Consider the following 17891-nt stretch of genomic DNA (forward strand, 5'->3'; position numbering starts at 1 on the left):
GCCTTCATTTTTCGTTACCTAGAAATTGATAGGTACCAGCTGTCAGTGACAGATGATTGGTGAAGTTCTGGGTGGGGTCAGGGTGTTGGGCCTTGTCCTGGAGGGCTCCACCGCCAGCAGAGACGAGAGCCACCACAGGGGTCCCGTGGGCTTCCCAGGTGACTGCCGATGCCCTCCCGCTGCGGTTCTGCGGGTGTCCCTGTTTCGTGGTCCAGGGAGGAGGCGGAGCTGGGCTTGGCCTTGGCCTGGGACCCCAGTGCAGTGGCTGTTCTCTTTGCGCTCTGATCCCTTCCTGTTAACCGGCACTCTTGGAGCCGTACCTGGAGATGTTCAGAATCTCCTCATGTCTGCCCTGGAGTGAGGCTGGGGTAGATGAATGTTCTCATGATATGCCATATATTTATACAGAAATCTGTGGTAGCAGTAAGTGACTCAGAGGTGGGAATGTTAATTTATGGAAATCTTATTCTTGGTGAATTCATGCTGGTAACTGGTAACTGCCACGTAGCTTTCTAATTGGACACAGATATTATTTTGGTTCTGTGTTCTGTAATATTGTCTGTAATTCATAATAGTATAATACTCTTCCAAAATAAGTCCTTTATATGCAGTGTTTTCTTGACAGCCCCATGTGGTGGATACTATTATGTTCATTTTCCTGATGAGGGAGCTGAAGTTTGGGGAGGTTAATGATTGTCAGGGGCCGCATAACCAGTGACGAATGGAGTTAGGATCTGCGATGGTGACTGCTTGCTGCCGCCTCTTTGTGCCCCTGCTAGTTCGTGGAGTCTGCTTTCTGCGCCCGTCACCCATCTACGCGTCGTGTCTAATTCTTCCGGAAAGTGGAGTAGCAGCTCTTTGAAGAGCTGTGCGCCTAATTGCCTCTCTGGATTGGCCAGAACCCCTCATTCTTTCTCTGAAATGTCCTGATGGATTTCCACAGCACAGCAGATGCTTGGGACGTCGGCTAAAAATCTTTTTTAAGCATTTTGAAATGCATTATCCATTTCCATCACCATAAAGAGAATGTCTTTAAAGAGTAGATACAGCCCCCTCTGTCCCCAGCCTCAGGTTAAGAACAGTTCCTTTGAAAACTCGCAGACCTCCGTCCCATCCCTCATCCCGCCTCCAAAACCAAGCCCTTGTGTTTTGTGTTAATCGTGGCAGAATGCGCCACCAGTTGTAGCCCCTCCTCGCTCGGGCGCTCCCAGGAGGTGGTGCTGTTCCCTCCGAGATGAGGAGGGAACTGTTTCTCTGCCGGTTGCACACGTTACTGTGATCACGTGATTGAATTAAATACTCCGGCGTATGGTGGAAAATGTGGGAAGAAAGCAGCGTTTCTGTGAAAACAAAGTTGAATGCTTTGGAAAATCTCAAAGGAAAGTTGCTAAAAAGAAGCTGATGAATAAAGTGAATTGATTATAAAAGATTAGGAGAAAAGCTGTAAAATTTAGGAAGATGGCAGGTGTCCATTTTAAAGAAACAAAGCTAAAATCATGGATATGATTTGTGGTTTCTGCAAAAAATATAAGATGAAACTCAGTTTAGTGGACCCATATTTGGAGAAGAAGTTTGCAGCTTGTGGAATGATTGTATATTTGTAATAGTTTAAGTTGAAATGTTTGAGATACATATATTGATTACCTACTTTGGCCAACTTTTGGGATCAATGACCAGTCTTGATTATTTCAGATAGGAAGCTTTTTATTAATATATTTTTGCCCCACTTATAATGCAAACTATTCTTACTGTTATTCTTAGCTAAACAACATTTAGAAATTATATATGATTGTTTCATTATAAGTGATTATAATTAGTTTTTAATGCCTTAATTCATCATGGAATAATTGTTTTCTTTTTAGAAAAATTTTGTGTAATATCTGATTCTGCAGTATAAGTTTATAACACTAAGTTTTAAGAAACTATTTTCCCGATAGGTATTTTATTTCCTTGGTATAAATATTAAAACCTTTTAAAAAGGTATGTCGTGATAAATCTCCTGTTCCACTTTTGTTCTCTCCAACAGGAAGCAGCTGGCATAGTGGGCTCATGTTCTGCTTCTTGTATTTTTATTTAACAGTCCCATATTAATATAGAAAGATTCTTTGTCCTTTTCTCTTTATATTAAACAGATTCCATTGTAGGGATGGACTGTAGTTTATTTAACCAGTAATACTAACCTTCTGATCCAGTGGTCTGAGTTCAAACTCTGATAGAATTTAGTTGGATAGTTATTGTTCTGGAAAGGTATCGTGATTTTTCATTCATTCAGCTAATATTTATTGAAGGCCAGGCATTATTCTAGGTTCACAGCCGGTGAAAAAAGAGAATAAAATAAAAAACAGTACCTTGCTTTTATGGAGCTTGCATTCTAGTTGAAGCAGAAAGATGACAAATGGGTAAATAGGTAAAATACGTAGCATCTAAGATGGTGATATTTTCTATGAAGGAAAACAGTGCAGGGAAGAGTGAGAGAGGGTTTGGGCTGAGGGTGGGAGAGGAAGTTTACGGTTTACAGGTTTAAATAGGGTGGTTGGGGCCGACCCAAAATGAGCTCGGTAACATTTGGGCAAAGACCTGAAGGAGTTGATGAGGGAGCGTGCCACGTAGATCCCTAGGGGAGGAGTCTTCCAGAAGTGGGACGTGCAAAGGCCCTGGGGTGGGAGTGTGGCTCCAGTCCAGTGGGTCTGAGAGGCAGCTGTGGTTGGTCCACCTTAGGCCTCACAGGCTCCGGTGGGGACTTGAGCTTTTACTTGGCATTGGGGTGGGGATGCACTGGAGAGTTTTGACAAAAGAGGCATGTGATCTAGCCTACATTTTTTTTTTTTTTAATTAATTAATTAATTAATTTATTTTTGGCTGTGTTGGGTCTTCGTTTCTGTGCGAGGGCTTTCTCTAGTTGCGGCAAGCGGGGGCCACTCTTCATCGCGGTGCGCGGGCCTCTCACTATTGTGGCCTCTCCCGTTGCGGAGCACAGGCTCCAGATGCGCAGGCTCAGTGGTTGTGGCTCACGGGCTTAGTTGCTCCGCGGCATGTGGGATCTTCCCAGACCAGGGCTCGAACCCGTGTCCACTGCATTGGCAGGCGGATTCTCAACCACTGCACCACCAGGGAAGCCCTAGCCTACATTTTAAAGTAATCATTGTGGTGGTTGTGTTGCAAGCAGCAGTTAAAGGGTGAGTATGAAACCAAGGGTGATTACGATGCTGTGGGGCTGACTTGGGGGGAGGTGGGGCCCTGGGTCACGCGGTGGTGGCAGAGCTGGTACGAGTGGTTGGATTTGGGTGTGTTCTGAAGGTAGGTCTGACAGGCTCTGCCGACCGATTAGAAGCGAGGTGTGGAGGAGGTGGCGGGGATTACAGGTTCGGCCTGGGTAATGGGCAGGATGGCGCTTCCATCTCCCGAGGAGCAGGGTTGGCGGGGGAAGGTCAGGAGTGTGGTTGGGCTGGGCTGAGCCTGGAGGCTTCTCGGGCTGCAGGCGGTGTGGAGTGGGCAGGTGGGCGCCCTTCGCCGTGCTCGAAGCTGGGGCGTCTCCCAACTGTGTGCCAGTGCTGCCGGCACGGGGGCTGGGGAGCGAGGAGAAGAGCTGGGGCAGACTGGGCCCCAGGGGTTTTGGTCCGCAGGGCCCGAGCAGGAGCGGCAGCGAGGTCAGAGGAAAAAGGATGAGTTGGGGCGGTCTCCGGGGAGAACTGGAGGGCCTGTGAGGGAGCAGGGAGCCCTCCCTGTGGCACTGTGGAGGGGCGGGCTGAGCCTGGCGGGGGCGGGCAGACGGCTGTCGGCGGAGCGGAGGAGACCCGAGGCCCCAGGCAGTAGCCTGGGCATGGGGTCCGGAGGGTGCAGAGTACGGGCATGGGGTTAATCTCAGAGGCTGTCCCCACGGCCGTGGGGAGGCAGAGGGGACCGGGGTCGCCTTGGGAATCGGGAAGGCCTGTGGATGTGCAGTGACCTGGAGAAGCACACGCCCTTCGGTACCTCTCTTCCTGTCAGGCAGGCGGTGGGGCTGGTGGGCCGAGGGACCTTGTCTCACGTGGAAACCGCCGCTGGTCACAGGGGAGGGCTGTGACCTGACGAGGGTCCCCGGCGCTGGGTGCACCGTGTGGGCCTTCGGACGTGTGCTCGGGCCAGAGGGAGGTGTGCCCGAGACGGCGTCTGTTACTGGCCACCTCTCCGTGGGGAAAGAGTGACTTGTTCTCTGTCCATCTGGGAGATGGGCAGCTTTAGAAGATGTACGACGGCTGCAGTCCACCATGTGGCCAGGGTGTCATGGACTGGCCCCAGGCTCGGGTGCTGAGAGGGACTGATGCCCTTTTTGTCCCCTGAAGGTTGGGTGCTTGTGGCCTCAGGACCCGTTAGTGGTCACAGCCTGCCTTTCTCCGGAGGGTCTGATGCCAGCTCGTGGCCTCAGGATTGGGTGCTGCTTCTCCCGACCCTGGGATGCGGACCAGTCGTTGGTGACGTGAATCCTTCCCGACCTCCCCACTTGACTGTGTCACGTTTTCAAAAAACCCTGGCTTAACAGGACATTCTGTGCCTCTGTGACTTTGCAGTCGTGAACGCTTACCCTCCGTTTGGGCTTTAGCACCAAGTTTTGCTGTGTAATGTTTCCTGCTTGCGGTTCTGCATAGTTTCTGCAGAAACTAACCTGCGAGGGAGTCCACCTCACTTGGGAGTATCCCCCCCACCCCCGACCCGACGTAGGGCCCTCTGACGGAAGCCCACCCTCTGGGCTGTGGCCCTTTGCCCTGTGGGCTTCTCTTGTGGAAAATAGCGCCCTCAAAGAGAGCTTGAGTTTTCTTGCTTGTTAATTAGTTCCGTGGTTGTTGCTGTTTGATTCATTTTAGAAATTGGAATCCTCTGGATCTCGTGTCTTTCGGACGCATTGAAATGGCACTTTGAGCTTCAACAAGAGTTCTGGCATCTGCTGTTAGGAGCCTCAAAATAGCTGCTGCTGGGGCTGGAATGCCTCTGCCTCGAAAATAAACCACTGGGCTCAACTCCCTAGGCCTCCTATTTTGCTCGCAGCTGAGTTTGAGTCAAAATTCAGCTGCAGGTTGAACAAAGCCTTTTCCTCCTCTGAAGCCCACCAGTTAGGGTTAAAAGGCTTTGCAGCTGAAGCCAGAGTTTTAAACAGCAGATGTCACAGCTTGGGCTGCAGTTGGGACTGTCACTCTCCTGTCGTCTCTGAGTTGGAGGATCCTGAGGCCCTCTGAAGGCCGCCGCTTTTTAGTTTGTGAAGCGGAAGCGGTGGGGTGGATGGCTCTTCCTGGCCGAGTGCGCCTGTGCCGATTTGGGCTGTGGCGATACCTGGCCCGACTCCTGCTGGATACAAGCGTGTAGCTAATCCCCAGAGCACACTCGGGAAACATCTCTGAGTAGGTCTAGCCGCACAGCAGGTCAGGAGGTTCTGAAAAATGAACACTCTTCCTGCCGGTTGGAGGTGCTTTGGCCTCTGGCCTTTGATTTGATGTGTGGTGAAGGCTGCAATTGTTTAATAATCCTTCATGATTCAACAGCCCTTCAAGAACTTCCCTCCGTCCTCACTTGGAGCTCGTGACGGGTGGGTGGTAGTGGAGCCGTGGCGCTCTGTTTCCACGGAATGAGGTTCCGATTCCTGAATTCCAGGGCTTCTCGGGTTTGCCCTTCTGCCTGTGTCCCCAGCGTCCTGGGCTCGTGCTGTGCTGAGCGTTCACTGGAGGAACCCTGTCTTCTGTCAGCTCCCCTGCTTCTCCAGTGGCCTTTCTGCATAGGGAGCATGCTGTGTGTGTGGTTTTTCCCCTAGTTTTTATTTGTACTTAGGCGTGTAATATATAAATTCTCATCAAAAGAAATTCAGATAATGCGCATGAAGTTAAAGATCCCTTTGATTGCCACCACCAGTCTCAGCCCTGACCTGGAGGTATCAATTTGGGGTGAATCTTTCTAGGTTATGTTCTGTAAATATGCATACATATGGGTGACTTTCTCTAGAAATAAGTGTAGGTGCGGTTTTGTACCTGAGCTCTTTCCCTGAGTGCCTTTGGGGCTGCCAGACTCGCGGGCTCCTCCGGGACGGGGAGAGTTTGCTTCTGGAGAAGGGGGTCTGGGCACTCGCCCTGCGTGCAGTGCTGGCCGAGGCCCTGCCTGTGAGCCAGGCGGTCACTAGGGTCTGAACAAACGAATGACCCTCCCCACGGCCCAGAAATCAGTGTTGCCCCTCCTGCCCATCCCCCCTCCTGCCCTCCCCCCCATCCCCTGCTCCTGTCTTGCCCCCTCCTGCCCGGTGTGTGGTCCTTACAGAGCATGCTGTTCCTCTTCCTTCCTGGGCTCAGCTCTCAGCCTTGCAGAGCTTGGAGAGCGAGGGTGGAGGGATGCACAAGCAATTACAATACACCGCACACATCTGCCTCATTCTCCGCCTGGGTCAGGGCACAAGGGCAAGAGGCCTGGGCCTCGGGAATGGCGTGCAGCCCCTCAGTCCCCATGCGCCGTGTGGAACCAGCCTTCCGCACCTGGCCTGCGTGAACAGTGACGGAGCCAGAGCAGGTGCGCTGGTCCTGGGCGTCCTGACGGGCTGTCCCTGTGGCCGCTGGGCCATGGTGGTTGGGGGCTCTTTGGAACAGCCCACGAAGATGCCTTGTGAGCGTGATGTGCGGGCTCAGCTGACAGCTGGCCACCGATTCCCTGGCTCCTGGCTTCCACAGCTGGAGAAGTTCTCACAACAAAATTATGGAGTCTTTTTGAAAAAAAGAAAAAAATACCAGGAATTCCACAACTGGAATGTGACTCTGCCTGTTCCTAAACATCTTCTTCCAGTTCTTACCTCCCCAGAGATGTTTTTAATCGAATTGCCCTTAATCTCGTTTCTGGTTTTGCTCTTTTCGGTGCATGTATACGCTTGTTATCGTTAAACTATTTCCTCACGTCACTTACACTTACTGTCTTGATGGCATCGTGCATATGGCATAGTTTATACACCTAGTCTGAAGTTGCTGGACACGACAGCACAGAGTCGGGGACACGACCTCAGCCTGGCCGTCTGGGTGTGGGTTACTCTTGACTCTGCTGTGCCCCAGCGTCCCCCGCCGTGGAATCGGGGTGGTGATAGTGCCGACCTCATAAAGTTGTTGAAAGGGTGAGACAGGGTAGCATCCGTAGGTGCTGACAATTCCTGTCTGAGTGTGCAGTGATTCTCCCGCATTACGGTTCCGCCTCAGAAACAAACTTCCGTGACCACAGGACTTGCAGTTCCCCCTGCAGCTGTGTGGTGGAGCAGCCCTGTTCAGAGAAGCCTGGATGCTGTGTTTTCATTAGTTATTTCTGGTTTTTTGTATCGCATTTTGTGTTGTATTATTATAATTATTTTGAAGGAGATGGTTGATTATATATCAAATCGGCAAAACGTGTGGTACCCTTTTCTTACATAGTAACCACAGCAGTCACTTGATTTCAACTGTTAGTTTCCAGTGTTCTTGCAATGACATTTGTAGGTAAATCACTCTGCTTTGTCTTCTGGGATTCCTCTTTTAGATTTGGACCAAGTTCTGGAACAGTATTTGTCTATCAAATTGACAGAGAACCTCAGAGAATGTTTTCTTTGTCAAGTGTGTAGCAGATGATTTTCTGGGTGGCACAGAATTTTTTGGTGTCTTGCCTTGCAGTGTTATATGATTATTTTAATGCATAGATTTCTCCATTTCTACAAATGCTCAGTGGTTTTAAGTTGTGCACAATAATCACTTGTTGGGGGGCGCCTTCAAGATGGCAGAGGAGTAAGACGTGGAGATGACCTTCCTCCCCACAAATACATCAGAACTACATCTACATGTGGAACAACTCCTACAGAACAGCTACTGAACGCTGGCAGAAGACCTCAGACTTCCCAAAAGGCAAGAAACTCCTCACGTACCTGGGTAGGGCAAAAGAAAAAAGGATAGAGACAAAAGAATAGGGACTGGACCTACACCTCTGGGAGGGAGCTGTGAAGGAGGAAAGGTTTCCACACGCTAGGAGCCCCTTCACTGGTGGAGATGGGGGTGAGCTGGGGGGAAGCTTCTGAGCCACGGAGGAGAGTGCAGCCACAGGGGTGCGGAGGGCAAAGCGGAGAGATCCCCGCACAGAGGATGGGTGCCGACCAGCACTCACCAGCCCGAGAGGCTTGTCTGCTCCCCCGCCGGGGCGGGCGGGGTTGGGAGCTGAGGCTCGGGCTGCGGAGGTCAGACCCCAGGGAGAGGACTGGGGTTGGCGGCGTGAACACAGCCTGAGGGGGGCTAGTGCGCCACGGCTAGCCGGGAGGGAGTCTGGGGAAAAGTCTGGACCTGCCGAAGAGGCAAGAGACCATTGTTTCGGGGTGCGCGAGGAGAGGGGATTCAGAGCGCCGCTTAAAGGAGCTCCAGAGACTGGCGCGAGCCACGGCTGTCAGCGCGGACCCTAGAGACGGGCATGAGACGCTAAGGCTGCTGCCGCCGCCACCAAGAAGCCTGTGTGCGAGCACAGGTCACTCTCCACACCGCCCCTCCCAGGAGCCTGTGCAGCCCACCACTGCCAGGGTCCCGTGATCCAGGGGCAACTTCCCCGGGAGAACACATGGTGCGCCTTAGGCTGGTGCAATGTCATGTTGGCCTCTGCTGCCGCAGGCTCGCCCCACACTCCGTACCCTCCCTCCCCCCGGCCTGAGAGAGCCAGAGCCCCCTAGTCAGCTGCTGATTTAACCCCCTCCTGTCTGGGCAAAGAGCAAGATGCCCTCAGGCGACCTACACGCAGAGGTGGGGCCAAATCCAAAGCTGAACCGCAGGAGCTGTGCGAACAAAGAAGAGAAAGGGAAATCTCTCCCTGCAGCCTCAGGAGCAGCGAATTAAATCTCCACGATCAACTTGATATACCCTGCAGCTGTGGAATACCTGAATAGACAACGAATCATCCCAAATTGAGGCGGTGGACTTTGGGAGCAACGATATATATATATTTTCCCCTTTTTCTCTTTTTGTGAGTGTGTATGTGTATGCTTCTTTGTGTGATTTTGTCTGTATAGCTCTGCTTTTACCATTTGTCCTAGGGTTCTGTCTGTCCGTTTTTGTTTTTTGTTTTTGGCTGTGTTGGGTCTTCATTTCTGTGCGAGGGCTTTCTCTAGTTGCGGCAAGTGGGGGCCACTCTTCATCGCGGTGCGTGGGCCTCTCACTGTCGCGGCCTCTCTTCTTGCGGAGCGCAGGCTCAGTAATTGTGGCTCACGGGCCTAGTTGCTTTGCGGCATGTGGGATCTTCCCAGACCAGGGCTCAAACCCGTGTCCCCTGCATTGGCAGGCAGACTCTCAACCACTGCGCCACCAGGGAAGCCCCCTTTTTTTTTTTTAGTATAGTTTTTAGCGCTTGTTATCATTGCTGGATTTGTTTTTTGGTTTGGTTGCTCTCTTTCTTTTTTAATTTTTTTATTTTTAATACTTTTTTTTAATTTTCATAACTTTATTATTTTTTCTTTCTTTCTTTCTTTCTTTTTTTTCTCTGTCTTTTCTTCTGAGCCGTGTGGCTGACAGGGTCTTGGTGCTCCAGCCGGTTGTCAGGCCTGAGCCTTGGAGGTGGGAGAGCCGAGTTCAGGACATTGGTCGACCAGAGACCTCCCGGCCCCACGTAATACCAAACAGCGAAAGCTCTCCCAGAGATCTCCATCTCAACGCTAAGACCTAGCTCCACTCAACAACAAGCAATCTACAGTGCTGGACACCCTATGCCAAACAACTAGCAAGACAGGAACACAACCCCACGCATTAGCAGAGAGGCTGCCTAAAATCATAAAAAAGTCACAGACAACCCAAAACACACCACTGGACGTGGTCCTGCCCACCAGAAAGACAAGATCCAGCCTCATCCACCAGAACACAGGCACTAGTCATCTCCACGAGGAAGCCTACACAACCCACTGAACCAACCTTACCCAGTGGGAGAAGACACCAAAAACAACAGGAACTACGAACCTGCAGCCTGCGAAAAGGAGACCCCAAACACAGTAAGTTAAGCAAAATGAGAAGACAGAGAAATACACAGCAGATGAAGGAGCAAGGGAAAAACCCACTGGACCAAACAAATGAAGAGGAAATAGGCAGTCTACCTGAAAAAGAATTCAGAGTAATGATAGTAAAGATGATCCAAAATCTTTCCTAGAATGGAGAAAATACAAGAAATGTTTAACAAAGGACCTAGAAGAACTAAAGAGCAAACACACAATAATGAAGAACACAATAAATGAAGTTTAAAATTCTCTAGAAGGAATCAGTAGCAGAATAACTGCGGCAGAAGAACGGATAAGTGACATGGAAGATGAAATAGTGGAAATAACTACTGCAGAGCAGAATAAAGAAAAAAGAATGAGAAGAATTGAGGACAGTCTCAGAGACCTCTGGGACAATGTTAAATGCACCAATGTTTGAATTGTAGGGGTCCCAGAAGAACAAGAGAAAAAGAAAGGGACTGAGAAGATATTTGAAGAGATTATAGTTGAAAACTTCCCTAATATGGGAAAGGAAATAGTCAATCAAGTCCAGGAAGTACAGAGAGTCCCATACAGGATAAATCCAAGGAGAAACAGGCCAAGACACATATTAATCAAACTATCAAAAATTAAATACAAAGAAAAAATATTAAAAGCAGCAAGGGAAAAGCAACAAATAACACACAAGGGAATCCCCATAAGGTTAACAGCTAATCTTTCAGCAGAAACTCTGCAAGCCAGAAGGGAGTGGCAGGACATATTTAAAGTGATGAAAGGGAAAAACCTACAACCAAGATTACTCTACCCAGCAAGGATCTCATTCAGATTCGACGGAGAAATTAAAACCTTAACAGACAAGCAAAAGCTAAGAGAATTCAGCACCACCAAACCAGCTTTACAGCAAATGCTAAAGGAACTTCTCTAGACAGGAAACACAAGAGAAGGAAAAGATCTACAATGACAAACCCAAAACAATTAAGAAAGTGGTAATAGGAACATACATGTCGATAACTACCTTAAATGTAAATGGATTAAATGCTCCAACCAAAAGACGTAGACTAGCTGAATGGATACAAAAACAAGACCCATATATATGCTGTCTACTTCAGACCTAGGGACACATACAGACTGAAAGTGAGGGGACGGAAAAAGATATTCCATGCAAATGGAAATCAAAAGAATGCGGGAGTAGCAATTCTCATATCAGACAAAATAGACTTTAAAGACTATTACAAGAGACAAAGAAGGACACTGCATAACGATCAAGGGATCAATCCGAGAAGAAGATATAACAATTGTAAATATTTATGCACCCAACATAGGAGCACCTCAATACATAAGGCAAATACTAACAGCCATAAAAGGGGAAATTGACAGCAACACAATCATAGTAGGGGACTTTAACACCCCACTTTCACCAATGGACAGATCATCCAAAGTGTAAATAAATAAGGAAACACAAGCTTTAAATGATGCATTAAACAAGATGGACTTAATTGATATTTATAGGACATTCCACCCAAAAACAACAGAATACGCTTTCTTCTCAAGTGCTCATGGAGCATTCTCCAGGATAGATCACATCTTGGGTCACAAATCAAGCCTTGGTAAATTTAAGAAAATTGAAATTGTATCAAGTATCTTTTCCGACCACAACGCTGTGAGACTAGATATCAATTGCAGGAAAAAAATCTGTAAAAAATACAAACACATGGAGGCTAAACAATACACTACTAAATAACCAAGAGATCACTGAAGAAATCAAAGAGGAAATCAAAAAAAACCTGGAAACAAATGACAATGAAAACACGATGACCCAAAACCTATGGGATGTAGCAAAAGCAGTTCTAAGAGGGAAGTCTATAGCTATACAATCCTACCTCAAGAAACAAGAAACATCTCAAATAAACAACCTAACCTTACATCTAAAGCAATTAGAGAAAGAAGAACAAAACAACCCCAAAGTTAGCAGAAGGAAAGAAATCATAAAGATCAGATCAGAAATAAATGAAAAAGAAATGAAGGAAACGATAGCAAAGATCAATAAAACAAAAAGCTGGTTCTTTGAGAAGATAAACAAAATTGATAAACCATTAGCCAGACTCATCGAGAAGAAAAGGGAGAAGACTCAATAGAATTAGAAATGCAAAAGGAGAAGTAACAAATGACACTGCAGAAATACAAAGGATCATGAGAGATTACTACAAGTAACTATGCCAATAAAATGGACAACCTGGAAGAAATGGACAAATTCTTAGAAAAGCACAACCTTCTGAGACTGAACCACAAAGAAATAGAAAATATAAACAGACCAATCACAAGCACTGAAATTGAAACTGTGATTAAAAATCTTCCAACAAACAAAAGTCCAGGACCAGATGGCTTCACAGGTGAATTCTATCAAACATTTAGAGAAGAGCTAACACCCATCCTTCTCAAACTCTTCCAAAATACAGCAGAGGGAGGAACACTCCCAAACTCATTCTACGAGGGCACCATCACCCTGATACCAAAACCAGACAAAGATGTCACAGAAAAGGAAAACTACAGGCCAATATCACTGATGAACATAGATGCAAAAATCCTCAACAAAATACTAGGAAACAGAATCCAACAGCACATTAAAAGGATCATACACCATGATCAAGTGGGGTTTATCCCAGGAATGCAAGGATTCTTCAGTATATGCAAATCAATCAATGTGATACACCATATTAACAAATTGAAGGAGAAAAACCATATGATCATCTCAGTAGATGCAGGAAAAGCTTTTGACAAAATTCAACACCCATTTATGATAAAAACCCTCCAGAAAGTAGGCATAGAGGGAACTTACCTCAACATAATAAAGGCCATATATGACAGTCCCACAGCCAACATTGTTCTCAATGGTGAAAAACTGAAACCATTTCCACTAAGATCAGGAACAAGACAAGGTTGCCCACTCTCACCACTATTATTCAACATAGTTTTGGAAGTTTTAGCCACAGCAATCAGAGAAGAAAAAGAAATAAAAGGAATCCAAATTGGAAAAGAAGAAGTAAGGCCGTCACTGTTTGCAGATAATATACATAGAGAATCCTAAAGATGCTACCAAAAAACTACTAGCGCTAATCAATGAATTTGGTAGAATAGCAGGATACAAAATTAATGCACAGAAATCTCTTGCATTTCTATACACTAATGATGAAAAATCTGAAAGAGAAATTAAGGAAACACTCCCATTTACCATTGCAACAAAAAGAATAAAATACCTAGGAATAAACCTACCTAAGGAGACAAAAGACCTGTATGCAGAAAACTACAAGACACTGATGAAAGAAATTAAAGATGATACCAACAGATGGAGAGATATACCATGTTCTTGGATTGGAAGAATCAACATTGTGAAAATGACTATATTACCCAAAGCAATCTACAGATTCAATGCCATCCCATCCGTATCAAACTACCAATTGCATTTTTCACAGAACTAGAACACAAAATTTCACAATTTGTATGGAGACACAAAAGGCCCCGAATAGCCAATGCAATCTTGAGAAAGAAAAACGGAGCTGGAGGAATCAGAATCCCTGCCTTCACACTATACTACAGAGCTACAGTAATCAAGACAGTATGGTACTGGCACAAAAACAGAAATATAGATCAATGGAACAGGATAGAAAGCCCAGAGATAAACCCACGCACATATGGTCACCTTATCTTTGATGATAAAGGAGGCAAGAATATACAATGGAGAAAAGACAGCCTCTTCAATAGTGGTGCTGGGAAAACTGGACAGCTACATGTAAAAGAATGAAATGACAACACTCCCTAACACCATACACAAAAATAAACTCAAAATGGATTAAAGACCTAAACGCAAGGCCAGACACTATCAAACTCTTAGAGGAAAACATAGGCAGAACACTATGACGTAAATCACAGCAAGATCCTTTTTGACCCACCTCCTAAAGAAATGGAAATAAAAACAAAAATAAACAAATGGGACCTAATGAAACTCAAAAGCTTTTGCACAGCAAAGGAAACCATAAACAAGACGAAAAGACAGCCCTCAGAATGGGAGAAAATAGTTGCAAATGAAGCAACTGACAAAGGATTAATCTCCAAAATTTACAAGCAGCTCATGCAGCTCAATATCAAAAAAACATACAACCCAATCCAAAAATGGGCAGAAGACCTAAATAGACATTTCTCCAAAGAAGATATACAGATTGCCAACAGACACATGAAAGAATGCTCAATATCACTAATCATTAGAGAAATGCAAATCAAAACTACAATGAGGTATCATCTCACACCGGTCAGAATGGCCATCACCAAAAAATCTACAAACAATAAATGCTGGAGAGGGTGTGGAGAAAAGGGAACCCTCTTGCACTGTTGGTGGGAATGTAAATTGATACAGCCACTATGGAGGATAGTATGGAGGTTCCTTAAAAGACTAAAAATAGAATTACCGTATGACCCAGCAGTCCCACTACCCTGAGAAAACCATAATTTAAAAAGAGACATGTACCACACTGTTCCTTGCAGCACTATTTACAATAGCCAGGACATGGAGGCAACCCAAGTGTCCGTCGACAGACGAATGGATAAAGAAGATGTGGCACATATATACAGTGGAATATTACTCTGCCATAAAAACAAATGAAATTATTTGTAGTGAGGTGGATGGACCTAGAGACTGTCATACAGAGTGAAGTAAGTCAGAAAGAGAAAAATACCGTATGCTAACACATATATGTGGAATCTAAGAAAGAAAAAAAGGTTTTGAAGAACCTAGGGGCAGGACAGGAATAAAGATGCAGACATAGAGAATGGACTTGAGGACACGGGGAGGGGGAAGGGTAAGCTGCGACGAAGCGAGAGAGTGGCATGGACATATATACACTACCAAATGTAAAATAGCTAGTGGGAAGCAGCCGCATAGCACAGGGAGATCAGCTCGGTGCTTTCTGTCCACCCAGAGGGGTGGGATAGGGAGGGTGGGAGGGAGATGCAAGATGGAGGGGATATGGGGATATATGTATACGTACAGCTGATTCACTTTGTTATACAGCAGAAAGTAACACACCATTGTAAAGCAGTTATACTCTAAAAAAGGTGTTAAAAAAAAAAATTACTTGTTGGCAGGTCCCAAGCCCCGCCTCCAGGGGTTTCGATTCAGTGGGTCCAGAGTTGGAGGTAGGTGGGCTGGAGTTAATCCAGATGATTCTGGTGCAAATGGCCCATGGGTTGCTCTGACTATTCCAGACCCCACCCCCCACCCCCCACCCCCCCATCCCCCACTTTACAATGCCACATCCCATGAAGCTATACATATCCCATTGCCCTGACCAGGAGGGAGTATGCCCTCCTATGTTCTCTTGTGCTTTTTGTGATCTGTAGCGACCATCTGGCCAGCTCTTTTTGCCTAGCATCAGATTTAACAAATATAGTATCCCATGTTATGGCTTTGAGAACTTATTCACTTATTTTCTCTTGTCGAGCTTTTTTTTTTTTTTTTTTAAGTAAAAACAAATACATAGGGAATGTAAAATCATACAGCTGGTATAGAAAATGGTATGGCGGTTCCTCAAAAAATTGAAAATGGAATGATCCAGCAATTCTCCTTCTGGGTATATATCCAAAAGAGTTGAAAGTAAAGAGTTGAACACATATTTGAAAACCAGTGTTCATAGCAGCATTATTCACAGTAGCCAAAGGGTAGAAACAACCCAAGTACCCACTGAAGGATGAATGGTTAAGTAAAATAAGTATGTCCATGCAGTGGAATATTACACAGCCTTAAAGAGGAAGGGAAGTCTGACACGTAAGACATTTGGCACACTGAGGACCTTAGGCTAAGTGAATTAAGACAGACACAGAAGGACAAATAGTGTGTGATTTTACTTATATGAGGTCCCTGGAGGCGTTGCATTCATAGAGACAGAGTAGAGGGTGGGCGCCAAGGGCTGGCTTGGGAGTGGGGGGAATTGCGGCTGTCGTTTAATGGCTACAGGGTCTCAGTTTGGGAAGGTGAGAAAGTTCTGGAGACGTATGGTGGTGATGGCTGCATGACTCACTGACGCTGAGTGTGCACTCAGAAGTGGTTAAGATGGGAAGGTCTGTGTTACGTGTGTTTTACCACCATTAAGAAACAAGCAGTGCCACGATGTGTACTTAACCACACGTAGGGCACAGCCCTGGTTGCTTCCTTGAGACGTGTTCCTGGAAGTGCAGTTGCTGGTCGATGGGTGTCGTCTCCCCTTTCAGCTGCTCTTCTTACCTGGTCCAGGAGGACGGCTCGGCCCTCCTTGGGGCAGTGGGGCAGGACGGTAGCCTTGCTAGCGACCTGTCTTGCTAGGTCACAGGAGGCACTGTGCTGGATGAGTGAGCTCTCCTGCCTGGGTTTCTTCCCCAAGGAGCCCATGGTGGGACCTCGGGGATGCACGAGTCTGCCCGGGATCATGTCCTCTGTCACCCAGATGCCTCCTGCCCGTCCACCCAGGGGACTGGGTTACCTTGGGAGTCCTTTAGGCCCTAATTTCTTCCTACTTCCTTCTCTTTAGGTGTGTTCATAGTACTGCTGTCAGTATAGACAGAGGTGTCCTGAAGCCAGGCCTCCTGCCCCCTTGATCAAACTTCACCCGCACCCTCGGTTCACCCTGTCACAGCCTCAAGAATGTACACGTGTTTCCAAACCTGCCTTGCTATCTTTTCTTTTTCTCACGTGGAACATTCTCAAACCAGTGCCTCACAAATACTCTGTTTTAACTAAAGCTCATACACTGCACTCCTCCGACAGAACACATTTTCTTTTTGATCAACACTGCAAACTAAAGGTGCATGGAATTCCATACTGTTTACTGATTAATGATAATTTTAAATGGAGACTTGTGCTCCTCATGTACATGATGAACTGTCACGCACCGCTTTCACTATTACCTATGTTTTGTCCTTGTTTCCCAATCCTGGCGTTACAGTGGGGTTGAATTGTGTACCTGAAGAAGTGGTTTTAAAGGTTCCCGCTCCCATGACGTGAACGGATGTGTGAGGGGATATCAGGTGGTAGTGCCGCCATGCGCTTGGGTCTTGGGGTTTTGGAAATAAGCCTAAAGAAGCCCTGTTGAGGCGGGCTCAGCCTGGAGTTGTCTGAGCTGTGACCTGAGCCCCGGGTCTCCCGCAGTCCATCCATCTCTTTCAAGACTTCCCGCCTTTTCTGTGTCTCTGAGGGTAGAACAGTTCTTGAGTGTTGTCGCCTGGCTTCCTGGTCTCCGGGTTTTTAGGAGAACTTGAAACCTAGTGGCCCGCAGGGATGACTGGACAGGACTCCTGAGTCTCTGTTTACAGAGTGGGAGCTGCAGGTGTTCAGCCCAGAGGCCGCATGGAGAAGGTGGTCCCGTTGCCGTGTGCCATCCAGCAGCGGCCGGGGCAGGGCTGAGGCAGGAACGGGGTGCGGGGTCCATGCCTGTGCAGTTTGGTCTCTGGGATCGGGCACCACCTGGGAAGGGCAGGCCCTGCAGCTTGAAGCGCCCCCTCTGCGGGGAGCGGGGTTGGGGGGGTCGGCGCATCTGAACGGTGGCACCGCACCTGGGACTTGGGGCTGGGGCGTGGCCGGGAAGCCACTGCTGCAGAGCCTGCCTTGGCCGTGGGCAGTGCGAGAGCCGTACCCCCGTGGCTGTGCAGAGGCCTCCCGCCCCCGGCGTCCCGCCCCCGCCGGCCTCGGTGGGAGCAGCAGCACAAACTCAGGCCACGCTGCAGGGGCTCTTGTTTGCGTGGCTGGTCGAGGGGGCGGAGTGGCATGGAGGGGGGTAGAGGAAAGCCAGTTTCCTGCTTAGTGTATTCGAATATGGAGCCAGGCCCCTTGATGCTTTGTTGAAATAGCTGCTCAAAAGTTCCAAAGCATTGGGTGTCTGATGGCCTCTGTGGAGTTCAGCTGAAGGGTGAG

At 47.5% G+C, this 17891-nt stretch overlaps 1 protein-coding gene across 5 annotated transcripts in view; it reads left to right on the forward strand.

The window, feature by feature from the left end:
• Positions 1-17891, forward strand: part of MAD1L1 (mitotic arrest deficient 1 like 1) — a 331750-nt gene that overhangs the window by 63741 nt on the left and 250118 nt on the right. The gene's annotated exons all lie outside the window — the stretch shown is intronic.

This window comes from Balaenoptera physalus (assembly GCF_965194825.1).
Source record: "Balaenoptera physalus genome assembly, chromosome: 16".
Taxonomy (NCBI): domain Eukaryota; kingdom Metazoa; phylum Chordata; class Mammalia; order Artiodactyla; family Balaenopteridae; genus Balaenoptera; species Balaenoptera physalus.